Source organism: Grampus griseus (genome assembly GCF_964374135.1).
Source record: "Grampus griseus genome assembly, chromosome: 19".
NCBI lineage: Eukaryota > Metazoa > Chordata > Mammalia > Artiodactyla > Delphinidae > Grampus > Grampus griseus.
Window position 1 is genome coordinate 38166038 of NC_139013.1, and position 19565 is coordinate 38185602.

The 19565-nt window shown below is 41.9% G+C and overlaps 1 long non-coding RNA gene across 1 annotated transcript in view; it reads left to right on the forward strand.

Moving 5' to 3' along the window:
• LOC309837432 overlaps positions 1-19565 on the forward strand; it is a 94848-nt gene that overhangs the window by 42959 nt on the left and 32324 nt on the right. Inside the window, exon 2 of the long non-coding RNA XR_014298250.1 lies at positions 12788-12895. This is a non-coding gene — a long non-coding RNA (uncharacterized lncRNA). The remainder of the gene's footprint in view (positions 1-12787; positions 12896-19565) is intronic.

The window sequence follows — 19565 nt, forward strand, 5'->3', positions numbered from 1 at the left end:
ATGAATTGTCTAATTTTTCTTGGCTCCTACTTATAGTTTCTAGTTCCTTTTAACACTAGTCTGCGTTTCTGGCAATAGCCTTTATTAACTCCTTCTATTTTCATTACCTCCTTTTCGAACTTGGTGTCTATTAGACTGAAGAGGTCTGCTTCATTGTTTGTTCCTTCAGGGGAATTCTCTTGGTCTTTCAACTGGGAGTGGTTCCTCTGCTTCTTCATTTTGCTTATATTTCTCTTACTCTGTGAATTTAGGAGAAGTGATTATCTATTTTAGTCTTGGAGGACTGTTTATACATGCGAGCATCCCTGCGTAACTTGTGTGGATTTAATTTCTTTTGGGCATGGGGGCTCTTTTTGGTTTGGATGCTTGCCATCTCTTTACTCAGTGTGTGCTTGCCATTATCCCCTTGGTAGAGGGTGTGCAGGTATGCGGCCCAGGTGCATTCCCGAGAAGGCGGGGGCAGTGGTTGGTGCCCAGGCATGGGACCCTTGGAGGTGGTGGGTTGTGCACACGCCTGAGGAGATGGGGACAGTGGTTGGTGCCCAGTTGTGGGACCCTTGGAGGCAGCAGGAGTCCGTGCCTGCCTCTGGAGTCTTAGATGGCAGCAGTAGCTCACACCTGCCCTTGGAGTGCATGTAGGCAGTACCCTGCCACCTGAGACCGCATGCCTGGATAAAGAAGCTCCTATGGTGGTTCTGCCCCTCTCCTCGCATACCCCCAAACAATGGCACCTTGCCTCTCTGGCGGGCCCTGGCTTCTTCCCAGACTCCCTTGGTTGTGGTGCACCACACCCTAGCCCCCTCAAGCTGTCTCCATGCAGCCGACCCCAGTCCTCTCCCTGGGTCTGACCTCTGAAGCCTAAGCCTCAGCACCCAGGCCCTGCCTGCCCCAGCAGGGGAGCATGTCAGGCTGGGGAGTGCCAGGCAGTGGCACGGACTGTCTGTGTAGGTCTCTCTCTGCTTTGCCCTCTGCAAACTGGTTGCTGCCCTCTCCTCCAAGTCTTTGAAGCTCCTCCTCTGTCCTGGCTGATCTCCCCGCCAGTGAGGGGACTTCCCAGGGTGCGGAAGCCTTTCCTCTTTCATAGCTCCCTCCCAAGGGTGCAGGGCTTGTCCTGATTCCTTTTTTTTTTTTTTTTTTGCCTTTTTTCTTTTTTCCTACCAAGCTATGTGGAGATTTTTCTTGCCCTTTTGGAAGTCTGAGGTCTTCTGCCAGCATTCAGTAGATGTTCTGTGAGAATCTCATTTCACATGTAGATGTATCTTTGATGTTTCTGTGGGAGAAGGTAAGCTCCACGTCCTACTCTTCTGCCATCTTGATCCGATCCCTCCTTGCTTCTCTCCATCAGTTGAATTCTTATCAGTAAAAACCTAGCTCTCTATCCAGCTTTTCCATGAATTCCTCCCTGGGATTTCTCCCTCTCCTAACCCTTAGCAGAACTTACCGCTCCCTCTTTTCTTTCAACACAACCATATTCTGCCCAGTCATGTGGCTTTGGTTGTTGCCTTGTGTTATCACTTGTGTGATTCTACAGATCAAGGTCCAAAGTTCCCTTAGATTAGGAAACAGGTGTTATATCTTTAGCCTGCACTATGCCTGTACTGCACATTGTGTAATGATACATTAGAAAAGGGAAAGACTCTAGGAGGAAACTCAGCAGATGTCTCCTTTTACAGAGATTAAGGGCCTTGGCCCTGGTCACATGGAAGTTTACAGGAGATCACTTGAAGCCCACTACAGTGTACTTTCCAGGAATGGGGAAGAGAGGGATGGATAGATGCATGTATGCATGTATGCATTGTAAGTAGGTATCTGTCAAACTCTTGATTCAAGGGTGTGGGGAAAAGCTGATAATAGAGAAATGACAACTAATGTGTCTAGTTCATAAGAGATGGAAGTTCCTCTCTACTTCCGCCAGACTCACAAAAGGTAACCCCCCAAGACCTTGGCAGAGCAGCCAACAGGTCCTGGGGGGAAAGACATTAGGTTCCTGGGCAACGTTATAACTGGTTGTTCTAACGGTACATTTTTAGTCGAAGACCTGGCCTCCCCTACTATGTCCTCCTCCCCAGTCAGAGCTCTCCCTCGCACTTCAGGGTCTTTGCCACTCAAATCCCAAACCCACTTCACTAAGGCAACTGACTCCAAGGACTGATATGTGATTAGTGATTTATATTGTAATGTGTCCACCATAGTGGACTATGTTTATACCACTGTGGCATCTTAGAAAATTGCCTATCAGGGCATCTCTCACACGGACAGATCACCTGACAGGCGACTCTCCAGACTCTGATAATAAGCATCTAGAGACAGAATTGATAACCAGCCCAGGAAGTCCTTATACTTTTCAGACAATTCTGACTCCTATAAAGTCCCTTGTTGAATACGTTTAATCACTTTATTCAGCTTGTCAACAAACAGTTGTTAATATTGCATGGCGTGGTTGACACAGTGTGACACATGGAGATTATGGCGTAGACACGGCCCCTTGTCTTAAGGCACGTTCAGTCTAGGTAAAATCTCCTTCTCCGTGATCCCCCCTCCCATTAATTCTTGGATCAAACAGAACATTTTGATTATCATTGAATAACCAGCCCTAGAGGAATGTGAAAAACAAATCTTTCCTTCCTTACGAGCATCTCTCCTCCTAACTAACCATCTCAGTGCCCTCCAGTTCTCGATAATATGCCATTACCTGATTTTCTCTACATTCTTGGCCACACCGTCTTTGACCGCCTCTCACTCTTGGGAGCATGAGAGTTACAAACAAAAGAGCCATGTATGTGATTTCAGCCCTTGATACTGATAGAAACTCTCTAGTCCAACAGTCCCTTATTATAGACCATAAAGTAGGTTAGGTGAATTCAGACCAAAGACAGATCAGTAATCCCCAGCACTGGAACATCAAAGTCATCACTAACCTAGAAACCATGAAATCTCACTTTCATAGTAGGTGGCTGTCCATCTCCAAGGTAGCCTGTTGTGAGAGGAGTAACTTCAGGTGTTAATGACCTAAATATCTAAGGTCCCCCAAATGCATCCTCAGCATGTGTTTCACGGATGCTCACCTGGCCTGGCCTGTTCAAAAAATTCCCACCGTGCCCCATGATGTCCCTGATATGGTAGAACCTTCTGGAGGGGACCTCATTTTGGTCCAGATACAGGTTCTTCCTTAACCACATACCTCAAGTGATGGTGTTCCTGTAATAGGTGACTATAACTTTTTTTTTTTTTTTTTGGCGGTACGCGGGCCTCTCACTGCTGTGGCCTCTTCTGTTGTGGAGCACAGGCTCCGGACGCGCAGGCTCAGCAGCCATGGCTCACGGGCCCAGCCGCTCCGCGGCATGTGGGATCCTCCCGGACCGGGGCACGAACCCATGTCCCCTCCATCGGCAGGCGGACTCCCAACCACTGCACCACCAGGGAAGCCCGACTATAACTTTTAATGAGAAAATATAATACGTGTTAACCTCACATTCATCTTCCTGCCTTCTTCACATGTAATACATAAATGGTGCTTTACAGGAGATTAAAATAAGACAAAGGCTGGAGCACAGTGTGTGTGAGCTTACCTATTATCAGTATTAGGAGTCAGAATGATTCATATATCCAACAGCTTCTACTGCATCTGGCTCTGAGCTTGGTTATGTAGTACCAAGATGAATAAGGGGCATTCTGTCAGATATGATCTAGTAAGAGTGTTAAGGTAGTTTTCTGCTTCATCCCCCACCCCCACGTTTAAGAAAATCCATGGTACTTTATCCTGATGTTGGCACCAGTGAGGAAATATCTAGGAAAGTGTGACCTCACCTTGGGGTTTCTCATGCCGATGCTTTTGTCACCATCATATTGACCCCTAGAAGTCCTATGATATCACCAGTGTGGATACTGGCTTCTTTTCATGTGGTACCAATAAAACACAGATGAATCATTAAGGTGAAATTTTATTAAAGGTTCGTAATTAACAAGAAGGAAATTGTCGCATTAGAACTTGTGCTCTGCAGTCAGATCTGAGATGTGAATTTTGGCTTGGTCAGCTTGTATTTCTGTGATCTTAGACACATCATTTAGCTTTTCTGTATCAAACCATCTTCATATTAAAATGAAGGATTGTAGTATTGACCACATTGGGCTGTTGTTAAGGGTTTACTGAGAACAATAGAAGATGCCAAAAGAATTGGCTACAATTAAACACAGGACAACAGTAATCTGGCTTACATGGAAGGTCTGCTCTCAAGACTTCCCCATAATTGTTAGTCTACTTTTATACTGTAGGTAACAACCACGCACCAGACTTTCAAGAACATACCTCAAAACGCAGACCCAGAAAAGAATGACACCCTTGCCCTTCTCATCTCTTAAAATGCAAACTTTATTTGCTTCACATTTTCTCTCCAAAGTATTAAACATATGGTATTTCATCTGTCTCCGTACAATTTTAAAGCAGATACAGATGTTCTTCTCTACTAAGTGTTGAATTTAGAGTCAGAAGACCCGGTTGTGAATTCTGCCTCATCCACTTACTAACAGTGGGATCTGAATCAGCTGGCTTCCTCTCTCTGAGCCTTGGTGTCCCCATCTGCAAAGGAGTAACAATGATGTGATGATGGTGGCAGTGATGGTAAGACAAGGATGCCTCACAAACTTTTAGAGTTAGATAAACTATTGTGTGATAATGGTTGCAATGTTTAAATTGGAAAGTCCCCATTTGTCTTATTAGTTACGATCAGGGGAACCAAAGCTCATGGCATAGAGAAGAGGCTCAAGGTCACCCGTAGTCAGACTGTGCCCATGAATGTCAAATTGGGACACTCCCAATGGAATGACTGCCTGTATAACCTCTGGAGTTTGTTCACCTTTGGCCCAAATCTGGTTCACCTTCAAGATGAAGTTTCCATTTTCCCCCTGGACCCAATCCGAGATGCCATCAACTACAGTGTTATTCCACACTGGCTCTGTGAGGACACAACAGTGAGTAAGACAGTGGCAGGGCCCTCACGGCTTATAGCTTATTACAGTCTAATAGAAGTAGAATGACCTTAATGATAGTCTGGTTTTAAGGCTTCCTTAAAATCATGAGGCTGCTGAGACTTATGGTGACTACATAGCTTGTCACACCTCATCCAGGGAAAGGGGAAAGGTAGACTGTGAGCTCAGATTTTCCAGATCCCCAGGCTAATGCTGAGTCCCATGTAACTCTGACATAAGTAAGTCCTGCCACTAATTCTTTTCTGTTTCAAATAGGATCGCCCTGTGACTTCAGAAGATAGTTTGCTTAGGGTATTAGGCATTAAAGAATTAATCCACCTTCTTCATTCCTACTTTGGTAGAATACCCATGGGCAAGAGGAGGTCCAGCATCTTCACATATGGATGGTTTTAATGTGATGGACAGACATCCCTCTGCAAAAGGATGGTATTTAAGCTTTTAACTTAATTAACACCCTATCTTAATTAAGGCACCTTTGGCTAGCTGAAGTAAATTGGGGGATTTACTGGAAAGCTCCTAGGGTGTCTTGTGAAACTGATGCAACAGCTGAACTTGGCAAAGGAGATAACCAAAGAGGCTCTGGGGATTCCGTAGTAGAAGCTGAAGGCCGTAAAAGTGGCCTCTAGAGGTGTGCTGTCCAATACAATAGACACTAGCAATTAAATGTAAATTGAAGTAAAATTAAAAAGTCGGTTCCTCAGTCACAGTAGCCACATTTCAGTTGCTTGGTAGCCACATGTGGCTACTGTATTGGACAGTGCAAGCTACAGGACATCTCCATCACTGAGAAGGTCCTACAGCAGAGCACTGCTCTCGACTGCTGCATTCAAGTGGCTCATTCCTAAGACTCCCAGACTCGGTATCACCTTCTTCCAATTTTCTGATTTTCTGGAGAGAGAACTTAGCCAGGTTTACACTGTGTCTACCAATCAACTATGACCGGGGAGGACAGGGTCATTTACTACAGACCTTGCCCAGCTCTGGCTGGCTGCCTCCACGGGGGTGGGGCCTGTAAGAGATCCTTCCCAGAAAAGGGTGTGGTCATGTCACCTCCTAGACTCTCCAAACCTGGTCTTTTTTTTTTTTTTAAAGGAAGTATAGTTGATTTACAATGTTGTGTTACTTACTGCTGCACTGCAAAGTGATTCAGTTATACATATGTATGTTCTTTTTTCATATTCTTTTCCATTATGGCTTGTCATAAGATATGGAATGTAGTTCCCTGTGCTATATACAGTAGGACCTTGTTGTTGATCCATCCTATATATAATAGCTTACATCTGCTAACCCTGGCATCCCACTCCATCCCTCCCCCAACCCCCTTCCCCTTGGCAACCACTAGTCTGTTTTCTGTGTCTGTGATTCTGTTTCATAGATAGGTTCATTTGTGTCATATTTTAGATTCCACATATAAGTGATATCATATGGTATTTGTCTTTCTCTTTCTGACTTACTTCACTTAGTATGATAATCTCTAGGTCCATCCATGTTGTTGCAAATGGCATTATTTCATTCGTTTTTATGGCTGAGAAGTATTTCATTGTATATATATACGCCGTATCTTTTATATGACTTTTCATCATTTAAAAAAATTGTAGTTGATTTACAATGTTGTGTTAGTTTCAGGTGTTCAACAAAGTGATTCAGTTTATACACACACACACACGTTTCAGATTCTTTTCCCTTACAGATTATTATAAAATATTGAGCATCGTTCCCTGTGCTATACAGTTGGTCCCTGTTGGTTATCTATTTTATATATAGTAGTGAGGAATTTTTTTTTAATAGATCTTTACTGGAGTATAACTGCTTCACAATACTATGTTAGTTTCTGTTGTACAGCAAAGTGAATCAGCTATATGTATACATATATCCCCACATCCCCTCCCTCTTGAGCTTCCCTCCCACCCTCCCTATCCCACCCCTCTATGTCGTCACAAAACACTGAGCTGATCTCCCTGTGCTATGCTGCTGCTTCCCACTAGCTAGCTATTTTACATTTGGTAGTGTATATATGTCGATGCGAGTCTCACTTCGCCCCAGCTTCCCCCTCCCTGCCACTGTGTCCTCAAGTCCATTCTCTATGTCTACGTCTTTATTTTGCCCTGACACTAGGTTAATCGGTACCATTTTTTTAAAATTCCATATATATGCGTTAGCAAATGGTATTTCTTTTTCTTTCTGACTTACTTCACTCTGACAGACTCTAGGTCCATCCACCTCACTACTAATAATTTCATTTCTTTTTATGGCTGAGTAATATTCCATTGTATACATGTGCCACATCTTCTTAATCCATTCATCTGTCAATGGACATTTAGGTTGCTTCCATGTCCTGGCTATTGTAAATAGTGCTGCAGTGAACATTTTGGTACATGTCTCTTTTTGAATTATGGTTTTCTCAGGGTATATGCCCAGTAGTGGGATTGCTGGGTTGTGTGGTAGTTCTATTTTTAGTTTTTTGAGGAACCTCCATACTGTTCTCCATAGTGGCTGTTTCAATTTACATTCCCACCAACAGTGCAGGAGGGTTCCCTTTTCACCACACCCTTTCCAGTATTTATTGTTTGTAGATTTTTTGATGATGGCCATTCTGACCGGTGTGAGGTGATACAGCATTGTAGTTTTGATTTGTATTTTTCTAATAATTAGTCATGTTGAGCATCTTTTCATGTGCCTCTTGGCCATCTGTATGTCTTCATTGGTGAAATGTTTATTTAGGTCTTCCACCCATTTTTTAATTGTATTTGATTTTTTGATATTGAGCTTCATGAGCTGCTGTATATTTTGGAGATTAATCCTTTTGTCCATTGTTTCATTTGCAAAAATTGTCTCCCATTCTGAGGGTTCTCTTTTTGTCTTGTTTATGGTTTCCTTTGCTGTGCAAAAGCTTTTAAGTTTAACTAGGTCCCATTTGATTATTTTTGTTTTTATTTTCATTACTTCAGGAGGTGAGTCAAAAAAGATCTTGCTGTGGTTTATGTCAAAGAGTGTTTTTCCTATGGTTTCTTCTAAGAGTTTTATAGTGTTTGGCCTTACATTTAGGTCTTTAATCCATCTGGAGTTTATTTTTATGTATGGTGTTAGGGAATGTTCTAATTTCATTCTTTTACATGTATCTGTCCAGTTTTCCCAGCACCACTTATTGAAGAGGCTGTCTTTTCCCCATTGTATATTCTTGCGTCCTTTGTCATAAATTAGTTGACCATATGTGAGTGGGTTTATCTCTGGGCATTCTGTCCTGTTCCATTGATCTATATTTCTGTTTTTGTGCCAGTGCCATACCGTCTTGATTACTGTAGCTTTGTGGTATAATTTGAAGCTGGGGAGCCTGATTCCTCCAGCTCCGTTTTTCTTTCTGAAGATTGCTTTGGCTATTCAGTGCCTTTTGTGTTTCCATACAAATTGTAAAATTCTTTTGTTCTAATTCTGTGAAGAATGCCATTGGTAGTTTGATAGGGATTGCATTGAATCTGTAGACTGCTTTGGGTAGTATAGTCATTTTCACAATATTGATTCTTCCAAGAACATGGCATTTTTATCCATCTGTTTATGTCATCTTTAATCTCTTTCATCAGTGTTTTATAGTTTTCTGAGTACAAGTCTTTTGCCTCCTTAGGGAGGTTTATTCCTAGGTATTTTATTCTTTTTGTTGCAGTGGTAAATGGGATTGTTTCTTTAATTTCTCTTTCTGATTTTTTCGTTGTTACTGTATAGGAATGCCAGAGATTTCTGTGCATTAATTTTGTATCCTGCAGCCTTACCAAATTCATTGATTAGCTCTAGTAGTTTTCTGGTGGCATCTTTAGGATTCTCTATGTATAGTATCATGTCATATGCAAACAGTGACAGTTTTACTTCTTTTCCAATTTGTATTCCTTTTATTCCTTCTCTGATTGTCATGGCTAGGACTTCCAAAACTATGTTGAATAAGGGTGGCGAGAGTGGACATCCTTATCTTTTTCCTGATCTTAGTGGAAATGCTATCAGTTTTTCACCATTGAGTATGATGTTTGCTGTGGGTTTGTTATATATGGCCTTTATTATGTTGAGGTAGATTCCCTCTACCCATTTTCTGGAAAGTATATATATATATTTTTTTACGGTACACGGGCCTCTCACTGTCGTGGAGCACAGGCTCCAGACACACAGGATCAGTGGCCATGGCTCACAGGCCCAGCTGCTCCGCAGCATGTGGGATCTTCCCAGACCGGGGCATGAACCCGTGTCCCCTGCATCGGCAGGCAGACTCTCAACCACTGCACCACCAGGGAAGCCCTGGACAGTTTTTATCATAAATGGGTGTTGAATTTTGTCAAAAGCTTTCTCTGCATCTATTGAGATGATCATATGATTTTTATTTAATTTGTTAATATGGTGTATCACATTGATTGATTTGCATATATTGAAGAATCCCTGCATCCCTGAGATAAATCCCACTTGATCATGGTGTATGATCCTTTTTAATATATTGTTGGATTCTGTTTGCTAGTATTTTGTTCAGGATTTTTGCATCTATATTCATCAGTGATATTGGCCTATAATTTTCTTTTTTTGTGATATCTTTTTCTGGTTTGGGTATTAGGTTGATGGTGGCTTCATAGAATGGATTTGGGAGTGTTTCTCCCTCTGCAGTTTTTTGCAAGAGTTTGAGATGGGTGTTAGCTCTTCTCAAAATGTTTGATAGAATTTGCCTGTGAAGCCATCTGGTCCTGGACTTTTGTTTGTTGGAAGATTTTTAATCACAGTTTCAATTTCATTACTTGTGATAGGTCTGTTTATATTTTCTAAATCTTCCTGGTTCAGTCTTGGAAAAGTGTACCTTTCCAAGAATTTGTCCATTTCTTGTGGTTGTCCGTTTTATTGGCATAGAGTTGTTTGTAGTAGTTTCTTATAACTTTGTATTTCTGCAGTGTCAGTTGTGATTTCTCCTTTTTTATTTCTAATTCTATTGATTTGAGTCTTCTCCGTTATTTTCTTGATGAGTCTGGCTAATGGTTTATCAATTTTGTTTATCTTCTCAAAGAACCAGCTTTTAGTTTTATGGATCTTTGCTACTGTTTTCTTTGTTTCTATTTCATTTATTTCTGCTCTGATCTTTATGATTTCTTTCCTTCTGCTGACTGGGTTTTCTTTGTTCTTCTTTCTCTAGTTGCTTTAGGTGTAGGGATAGATTGTTTATTTGAGATTTTTCTTGAGGTGAGATTGTATTGTTATGAACTTCCCTCTTAGAACCGCTTTTGCTGTGTCCCATAGGTTTTGGGCCGTTGTGTTTTCATTGTCATTTGTTTTTATGTACTTTTTATTTCTTCTTTGATTTCTTCAGTGATCTCTTGGTTATTCAGTGATCTCTTGGTTATTTAGTAGTGCACTGTTTAGCCTCCATGTATCTGTGCTTTTTACAGTTTTTTTTCCTGTAGGTGATTTCCAGTGTCATAGCGTTGTGGTCAGAAAAGATGCTTGATACAATTTCAATTTTCGTAAATTTTCCTTGGCTTGATTTGTGACCCAAGATGTGATCTATCCTGGAGAATGTTCCATGTGCACTTAAGAAGAAAGTGTAATCTGCTGTTTTTGGATGGAATGTCCTATAAATATCAATTAAATCTACCTGGTCTATTGTGTCATTTAAAGCTACTGCTTCCATATTTACTTTCATTTTGGATGATCTGTCCATTGGTGAAAGTGGGGTGTTAAAGTTCCCTACTATCACTGTGTTACTGTCGATTTCCTCTTTATAGCTGTTAGCATTTGCCTTATGTATTGAGGTTCTCCTATGTTGGGTGCATATATATTTATAATTGTTATATCTTCTTCTTGGATCGATCCCTTGATCATTATGTAGTGTCCTTCCTTGTCTCTTGTAACATTCTTTATTTTAAAGTCTATTTTATCTGATATGAGTATTGCTACTCCAGCTTTCTTTTGATTTCCATTTGCATGGAATATCTTTTTCCATTCCTTCACCTTCAGTCTGTATGTGTCCCTAGGTCTGAAGTGGGTCTCTTGTAGATAGATGGGTCTTGTTTTTGTATCCATTCAGCCAGTCTGTGTCTTTTGGTTGGGGCATTTAATCCATTTACATTCAAGGTTATTATTAATATGTATGTTCCTGTTACCAGGAACTTCTGCCTCAGTTATTCTGTTATTGATTCCTTCTGGTGTATTTTTCATTTCAGTTATTGTGTTGTTCATCTTTGTTCTTTAGTGCTTCTAGATCTCTGTTAAACATTTATTTCCTCAATCCATGTCTCCATTCTATTTATTTCTGAGATTCTGGATCATCTTTACTCTCATTACTCTGAATTCTTTTTTCAGGTAGATTGCCTATTTCCTCTTCATTTATTTGTCTTGTAGGATTTTACCTTGTTCCTTCATCTGTGACATATTTTTTTGCCATCTCATTTTTTTTTTTTTTTTTGGATGAGTGGGATTGTGTTCCTGTCTTACTGGTTGTTTGGCCTGAGGCTTCCAACAGTGGAGTTTGTAGGCTGTTGGGTAGAGCCGGGTTGGTGCTGAGATGAATATTCCCTGGGGGTCCGAGGGTCTCTGTTAGTCCAGTGGTTTGGACTCAGAGCTCTCACTGCAGGAGCTTCTCCCTGACCCCCAGCTTGTAAACCAAGATTCTGCAAGCTGTGCAGTGGGGGTGTGGGGGGGGGAGAAAGTGGAAAAGGCCTTGGCTGTGGAGGGCAGGGCCTATGCTTAGGACCCAGAAGGCTGGAAAATGCCCTGGGGGTGTGGCTTATAGAATGGAAGGGGCCCAGGCGTGCCTCCTGCCTCTGGTCTCAGAGGGTGGGGGTCCCCACCTGGGAGCCCAGCAGGCTTCCCGGGCCTGAGTGGGCGGGGCCAATGTCCTTGCTCCTCTCCTGCTCTTCAGGTCCTGGAGTGCCCCTCCCACCTGCCTCCCTCCTATGCCCCCAGGACCCACGTGGCCCGGAGAGGGCTTTGTAGGGCAGGGGACTGGCATAAGAGCTCAGTAGGGTTCCCAGGCTCGAGTGGGCGGGGCCAACACCCTCACCACATCTTCTTTATCCATTCATCTGTTGATGGACATTTAGGTTGTTTCCATGTCTTGGCTATTGTCAGTAGTGCTGCTGTGAACATAGAGGAACGTGTATCTTGTTGAATTAGCATTTTGTCTGGATATATTCCCAGGAGTGGAATTGCTGGATCATATGGTAGTTCTGTTTTTAGTCAAACGTGATATCTTAACAGTATTCTGCATAATGCCTCCCAGAACTTCCTGTTCATCCCTATAGCATCCTGAGATGATGAAATGGAGAATCTGGGAGGTAGATTCAGGGTTCACAACCCACTTCCTGCGTCTTGTTTGCTACATTCATAATGCCTTCTTTCACATTCCTCTTTTAAAAATCTAATTTATTAGGAACAGTATTTATATTCATGTTCTTGTTCATTTTAGAGAGCATTCTTGAAAACATCCTAATAAACATCAACCCTCTTTTAAGAAGTCCCACTGGGCATGTTAATAGGAACAAAACGCCACCTGTTTATGTCTCTTCATCTCAAGGTATATAACCCAATGTATATGGGGCTGTGTACACCAAAGGGATGATTTATTTTAAACCTAGCGAACCCTCTGAATGCATGATCCATTTTTTAGAACACAAGTTCAGAGGAATGACAGAAAAGCCAGAGAGGTTTCACTTAGGAGCTTTTGTCCCTTCTATGAAAAGCATCTGCACTAATAACAAACTGAATGCACAAAACTAATTACTGGAGTCATTTTCAATTAACCTGGCCAGCTAATGCAATCCCTGGAACATTTGTTTATCCATAGGAGTTTTATCTTGAAGACGAAATCATCACTGGTTTTTGTACTCATTGGATCAGTGTGGATTGAGCAGCATCGAATCCTTGTATCGAGCGGACGTGTTTGCAGATCTAGGTCGGTAAGTGGGCTGAGGGAGTTAGTTTCCCCCACTGCTTACAGTTTCTCCTTGAGTTTGTCTCCCCATAGACTTCCTTTTTTAGGTCTCCCCCAGAACTCTCAGGTCTTGTGTCTTATGGTGTCTGAACTCTATGCATACCCTGGCTCAGAGCTGCTGTGTGTCACCTGTCTGCACACCCAGTGGTGTTCTGAGGATGCACACACCTGAAAACCTTCCAGGGTGGCAGTTCTCAGCCTTGCCTGCACATTAGAATTGCCTGAGGAGCTTTTAAAAAGACCCAGTATAGCTGTACTCCAGGCCAATTAAATCAGAACATCTAAGGGAGGGACCAGCATCAGTGATTTTTACAGCTTCCCAGGTTACTGCAAAGATGCTGCTGACCACTTACTTGAGTGGCAAGTAAGTGGTCAGCAGCGTGAGTGCCACCTGGGTTTGTTAGAAATGCAGGTTCCCTGACACCTCCCCCCACCCAGACCTACTGAACAAGGATCTGCATTCTACTAAGGTATCCTAGGTCTGTTCAGATGCATGTTCAAGATCAATAAAGAAGCACTGCCCCACTAGGAGCTGTCAAGCTGGAGCATGCATCAGAAGTACCTGGAGGGCCTGTTACAATGTAGAGTGCTGGGTCCCCACTCGGATTCTAGTTCTAGGGTGAGGCTGTGCATTTCTGGCAGTGACGTAATACAGGTGATGCTCCTACCAGGCAGGAACCATCTAAGGCATACTTTACCCCCAGTTCATTTACTCTCCCACTATCTGGGAGGAGCACATGAAGATTCTGAGGCACAGGGGCTACTGTAGTGAATAAGGAGTTAAATTCTAGAGGAAGTCCAGACAATAAATAAGCAGACAAACAACTAAATTACTGAAAAATTGCAGATCATGTTAAGTCTTTACGAAAAAAATTAAGTGGTCAGGTAAGGCCTTTCTGAAGGACTGCCATTTGAGCAAAGACCTGATGGATGAAGGTCTGAAAAGCACAACCAAGAAAAGAACAAGAGAAACCGGGTTCTAGGCAGAAGGAAATATAAATGCCCTGACCAAAGGTAGGCTTCGTAAACTCCAAGTAGGATGGGAGGGCCCAGGGAAAGAGGTTCCTCCTCCACCTCCAGAGCCACAACCTACTGGCTGAACGATTTGGGGAATCCTACCTTTCCTTTTGTGGCCTGTTTACTCATCAAGCTTCCCTCGTAGCATTCTTTGGAAGATTAGCAAGAATTGAATTCACGCTCTATTCACACCGAAGTTACACTTGCCTGCTGGCATCAGGTCTCCAAGGGGGAAAGAAACCAGAACTTTCCAACAGCAGTGGGTGAGCCATCCATCTCTACTGTACCTTGTAATAGAGACATATGAAGGATGCAGTGATTTCACTGCCATCAGGAAACCCTGAGAGGCAGGAGGAAACGAGAAGGCTGCACAGGTATGAATTACGGGGTGGGGGTGATGCCATCAAGATGGCGCCATGGGGAGCTACTGATTTCATTCCCCCTCACAGAGCGACTATTCCTGGACAAGACACGGCTGAGAAAATCCTAGAACACAGGGCAGAGACAGACCACACAAGAAGGGTAAGACGAGCAGCTACACACTGACCACATTGCCCCTCCCCAGGCTGGTGCAGCACCACCCCCGGAGGGCTCCTCCAGTGAGAAAAGAAGGCCCAGGGTGGACATCCAGCTGCCCCAGCAACGTGGGTAACTTAGGGGAGGGAGTCCCCATTCAGAATCAGATTGTGATGGAGAAGAGGGGAGGGGTTTGAACAACCAACAAACACTTGGATCTTGGCCAACTGAGTTCCTACCTGCAGTGCCCAAGTAGAAGTCTTAACCACTAGCTTCACTCATCTGCTGAGCTGAGGTGGTGGCAACTCAGTGGGGTACAGGTCTGCCTGATTTGGGGCCTCAGAGGAAAAGCTGAGCCTGGCCCCTATACCCTTAGGGGAGCTAACTCATGGCCCTGCTCAACCAGGAAGCTGCAGCACCTGGAAAATGACTTAGCATAGCAGCACCTGAGCAGGGAGCCTGGCCAGGGGTTCTGCCCATCTGGGGTCACTGGCTGGTCTCTGCAAACAGTTTGATAGACAGGACTGCCTCCTTAGTCCCCAAATGGGTCTTATCAGCCTTGGGGCCTTTTCTGTGGCTCCCCTGCCCGCCCTGTGCAGAGAAACTAAGCTGTAGCCCTGCCCACTGCTGCATACAGCCTCTAACCAGTGTTCCTGGGAATCTTGGTAGCATAACCTGCAGGCCTGATTACAGTGGTATTTGAAGAGAGAACATGACCGGCGGCTTTGTGCCTGCAGAGTCAAGATGGTGACCCATCTTCTCCAGGGAGCTTAGCATACAGGTCTGTCTTATTTGATTCCCAAACAAAGCCCTTGCTGGGCAGGGAAGCTAACGTACAGCCCCACCCAACAAGGAACCCTAACCAGAGTTCCCAGGAATCTGTGTAGCCCATCTTGCACCTCCAGTTACACTGCCACCAAGAACCTGGTCGGTGGTCCTACCCATCTGTAGAACTGGGACAGTGGCTACTGAGGCCAGGGAACTTGGTACCAAGTTCTGCCTAATTTGACCTCCAAATAAGAGCCTTGCCAGCCTTAGAGCCTACAAAGGGCCCTGTCTGAGCAGAAAAACTAATTTGCAGGAGCTCAATTCTGACTACAGCCTGCTAACCAGGGGACCTAAACAGAGCACATAGGAAGCTGTGGAGCCCATTTAACAGCCTTGCTTACAGTGAAGAGAAAGCAAATCCCAGGGTTATCCCCATCTGCAGCACAAAATGGTGGCCCTGTCAGGCAAGGAAATTCAGGGCGTAGTCTTGCCTAGTTCAGTTCCCCAAACAATGAGTCCTCCAGACCTTGATGCCTTTTTCTGCTGCCCCATCAGGACAGGGACGCTCATTCATGGCCCTCTCTACTGCTGAGTATAATATATACCCCGTCCCAATGAGAAAGCCTGACCAGAGAACCCAGGAAATAGCTGAGCCCATTGTACAGTCTCATTGGGGCAGGGAGCAAAATCAAGAGTGGCAACACCTCAGAGCTCGGGCAAAAGCCTTGCCTAAATAGACCCCACCTGCCAAGGACATTGCAGACTGACACATGCAGAAACCCAATTAAGTGGGCTGGTAAAGTCTGGAGGAGGAGACGCCTTACTCAAGCATGTAGATACCAGCATAAGAAAGCAAGGATCCCAAAAAATGGTCAATATGACACCACCAAAGGAAACTAGTAAAGCTCTTATAACTGACCATAAGAAATGGAGACCTATGAACTGTCAAAGAATTTGGAATAAACCTCTTTTAAAAAGTTTAGTGAACTACAAGCACACAAAGACAACTAAATGAAATTAGGAAAACAGTTCATGAACAAAAGTTCAACCAACAAATCCCAAAGGAAAAGGAAACTACAGTAGAATTCAATAGAGAGCTTGAACAGTAGATTCATCCATGCAGAAGAATCAGTGATCTAGAAGACGGGGCATTTGGAATTAGAGGAGCAAGAGAAAAGGGTGAAGAAAGCCTACAGGATAAATGGGACAAAATTAAAAGAAAAAACAGCCATGTTATGGGAATCCCAGAAGGAGAAGAAACAAGGAAAGTATATTTAAAGCGATAATGGTTGGAAATTTCCCAAACCTGGAGAGAGAAAAGGACATCCAGATCCATGAGGCCTAAAGGATCCAAAATAGGTTGAACCCCAACAGGACTACACTGGGACACATAATTAAATTGTCAAATACAAAGAATTTTGAAAGCAGCAAGGGAAGAGAGGGAAGTTACATAAACGGGAATCTCCACAAGACTATAGGTGCATTTTTCAGTAGCAGCGTTCAGGCCAGGAGTGGGTGGGATGGTACATTTAAAACACTGAAAGGAAGACACTGTTAACCAAGAATTATTCAAAAATGAAAGATAATAACTTTCCTGAACAAACGAAAGGTGAGCGAGTTCATCACCTCTAGACCTGCCTTACAAGAAATGCTAAGGGGAGTTCTAGTGGAAGTAAAAGAACACCAATTAACATCATATAAACATAAGGTATGTCATAAAACTTACTGGTAATGGTAAATTTATAATCACAGATTTTTCAATATGGTAATGGGGGGAATGTTTCATTTACAACTCTAGTTTAAAAACTAAAAACAAATGTAGTAAAAATAACCTGTTACGGCTGTGAAATATTAAAAATATGTAAATTGTAACATCAAAATAGGATGTTCTAATTTTAAGATACTTTATGTAAGCCTCATGGTAACCACAAGGATAAAAACTGTAGTAATTACCCAAAAGAACATAATAATCAGGTTAAAGCATACTAATACCAAAAGGCTTCAAAACACACATGCAAAAGAACAGGATAAGCAGCAAGGAACAGTGTATCTACAAGCCAGTCAGAAAACAATTATGGCAATAGTAAGTCCTTACCTATCAATAATTACTTTAAAAGTAAATGAATTAAATTGTCTAATCAAAAGAAGCAGCATGGCTGAATGCATTAAAAAAATCAAGATCCAACAATATGCTGCCTACAAGACTCACTTTAGCTCTAAAGATACTCATAGAGAGAGTAAAGAAATGAAAAAAAAAGATATTTCAAGCAAACAGTAATAAAAAGCTAGGAGTAGCTATACTTATAATAGGTAAAATAAACTTTAAAAATATTAAAAGAGACAAAGACATTATATAATGATAGAGGCATCAGTCCTTCAAGAAGATCTAACAATTGTAATATTTACAATTACCCTATATCAGAGCACCTCAATATATAAACCAAAAACAGAACTAAAAGGAGAAATAAACAGCAATACAGTAATAGTTGGGGACTTTAATATCCCACTCTCAATAGTGGATAGATTATCCAGAGAATCAGTAAGGAAACAGTGGATTTGAACAACATTATAGACTAGATGGACTTATACAAAACATTTTCTTCAACAGCAGAATACACATTCAAGTGCATATGGAGTGTTTTCTAGGATAGATGGTATATTAGGCAACAAAAGTCTTAGAAACTTTAAGATAGAAATCATGCTGAGTATCTCTGACCAAAATGGCATGAACCTAAAAATCAATAACAATAGAGAATTGGATAACTCTTGAACACAGAAATCAGACAACTCTCTCCTGAACCACCAATGGATTAAAGAAGAAATTAAATAGTAAAGTACCTTGAGACAAATGAAACTGGAAACACAACATACCAAAACTGATGGGATATAGCAAATCCAGTTCTAAGAGGGAAGTTCATAATAATAAAGGCCTACACATTAAGAAACAGAAAGATATCAAATAAGCAAGCTAACTATGCTTCAAGGAACTAGAAAAAGTAAAATAAACCCAAAGTTAGCAGAAAGAAGGAAATAATATTAGAGCAGAAACAGGACAGGAAAACAATACAAAAACAACTAAGAGGTAGTTCTTTGAAAAGATAAAAAATAGACAAGTCTTTAACTAGACTAATAAAGGAAAAAAGGAGACATTACATCTGGTACTACAGAAATGCAAAGCATCCTAAGAGGCTACTATGAACAACTATATACCAACAAACTGGACATCCTAGAAGAAATGGAAAAATTCTTAGAAATATATTACCTACCAACGCCAAATTAGGAGGAAACAGAATATCTGAACAGATCAATTACTAGTAAGGATATTGAATCCCATGCTCTTGGATTGGAAGAATTAATGTTATTAAAATGGCTATAGTACCCAAAACAATCTACAGATTTAATGCAATCCCCATCAAATTACCCAGGACATTTTTCACAGAACTAGAACAAATAATCCTAAAATTTATATGGAACCATAAAAGACCCAGAATTGCCAAAGCAATCCTGAGGCAAAAGAATAAAGCAGGATGCATAACCTCCCAGACTTCAGACAATACTACAAAGCTACAGTAATCAAAACAGCATGGTATTGGCACAAAAACAGACATACGGATCAATGGAATAGAAGAGAGCCCAGAAGTAAATCCACACACCTATGGACAACTAATCTTGGACAAAGGAGGCAAGAATATAAAATGAGAAAAAAAACAGTCTCTTCAGCAGGTGGTGCTGGGACAGTTGCATGTAAATCAGTGATGTTAGAACACACCCTCTCACCATACACACATACGCACAAAGTGACTTAAAAACTTAAATATAATACACAATACCATAAAACTCCTAGAAGAGAACACAGGCAAAACATTCTTTGACACAAATCATACTGACGTTTTCTTAGGTCAATCTCCCCAGGAAATAGAAATAAACACAAAAATAAACAAATGGGACCTGATCAAACTTATAAGCTTGTGCACAGAAAACACAACCATAAACAAAATGAAAAGACAACCTATGGACTGGGAGAAGTTATTTGCAAATGATGTGACCAACAAGAGTTTAATTTCCAAAATATACAAACAGTTCATACAATAACAAAAAACCCCAAAACAACCCAATCAAAAAATGGGCACAAGACCTGAATAGACGTTTCTCCAAAGAAGACATACAGTTGGCCAAAAGGCACATGAAAAGATGCTCAACATTGTTAATTATTAGAGAAATTCAAATCAAAACTACAATGAGGTACCACCTCACACCAGTCAGAATGGCCTTCATTAAAAAGTCTACAAATAAGAAATGCTGGAGAGGGTGTGGAGAAAAGGGTGTCACA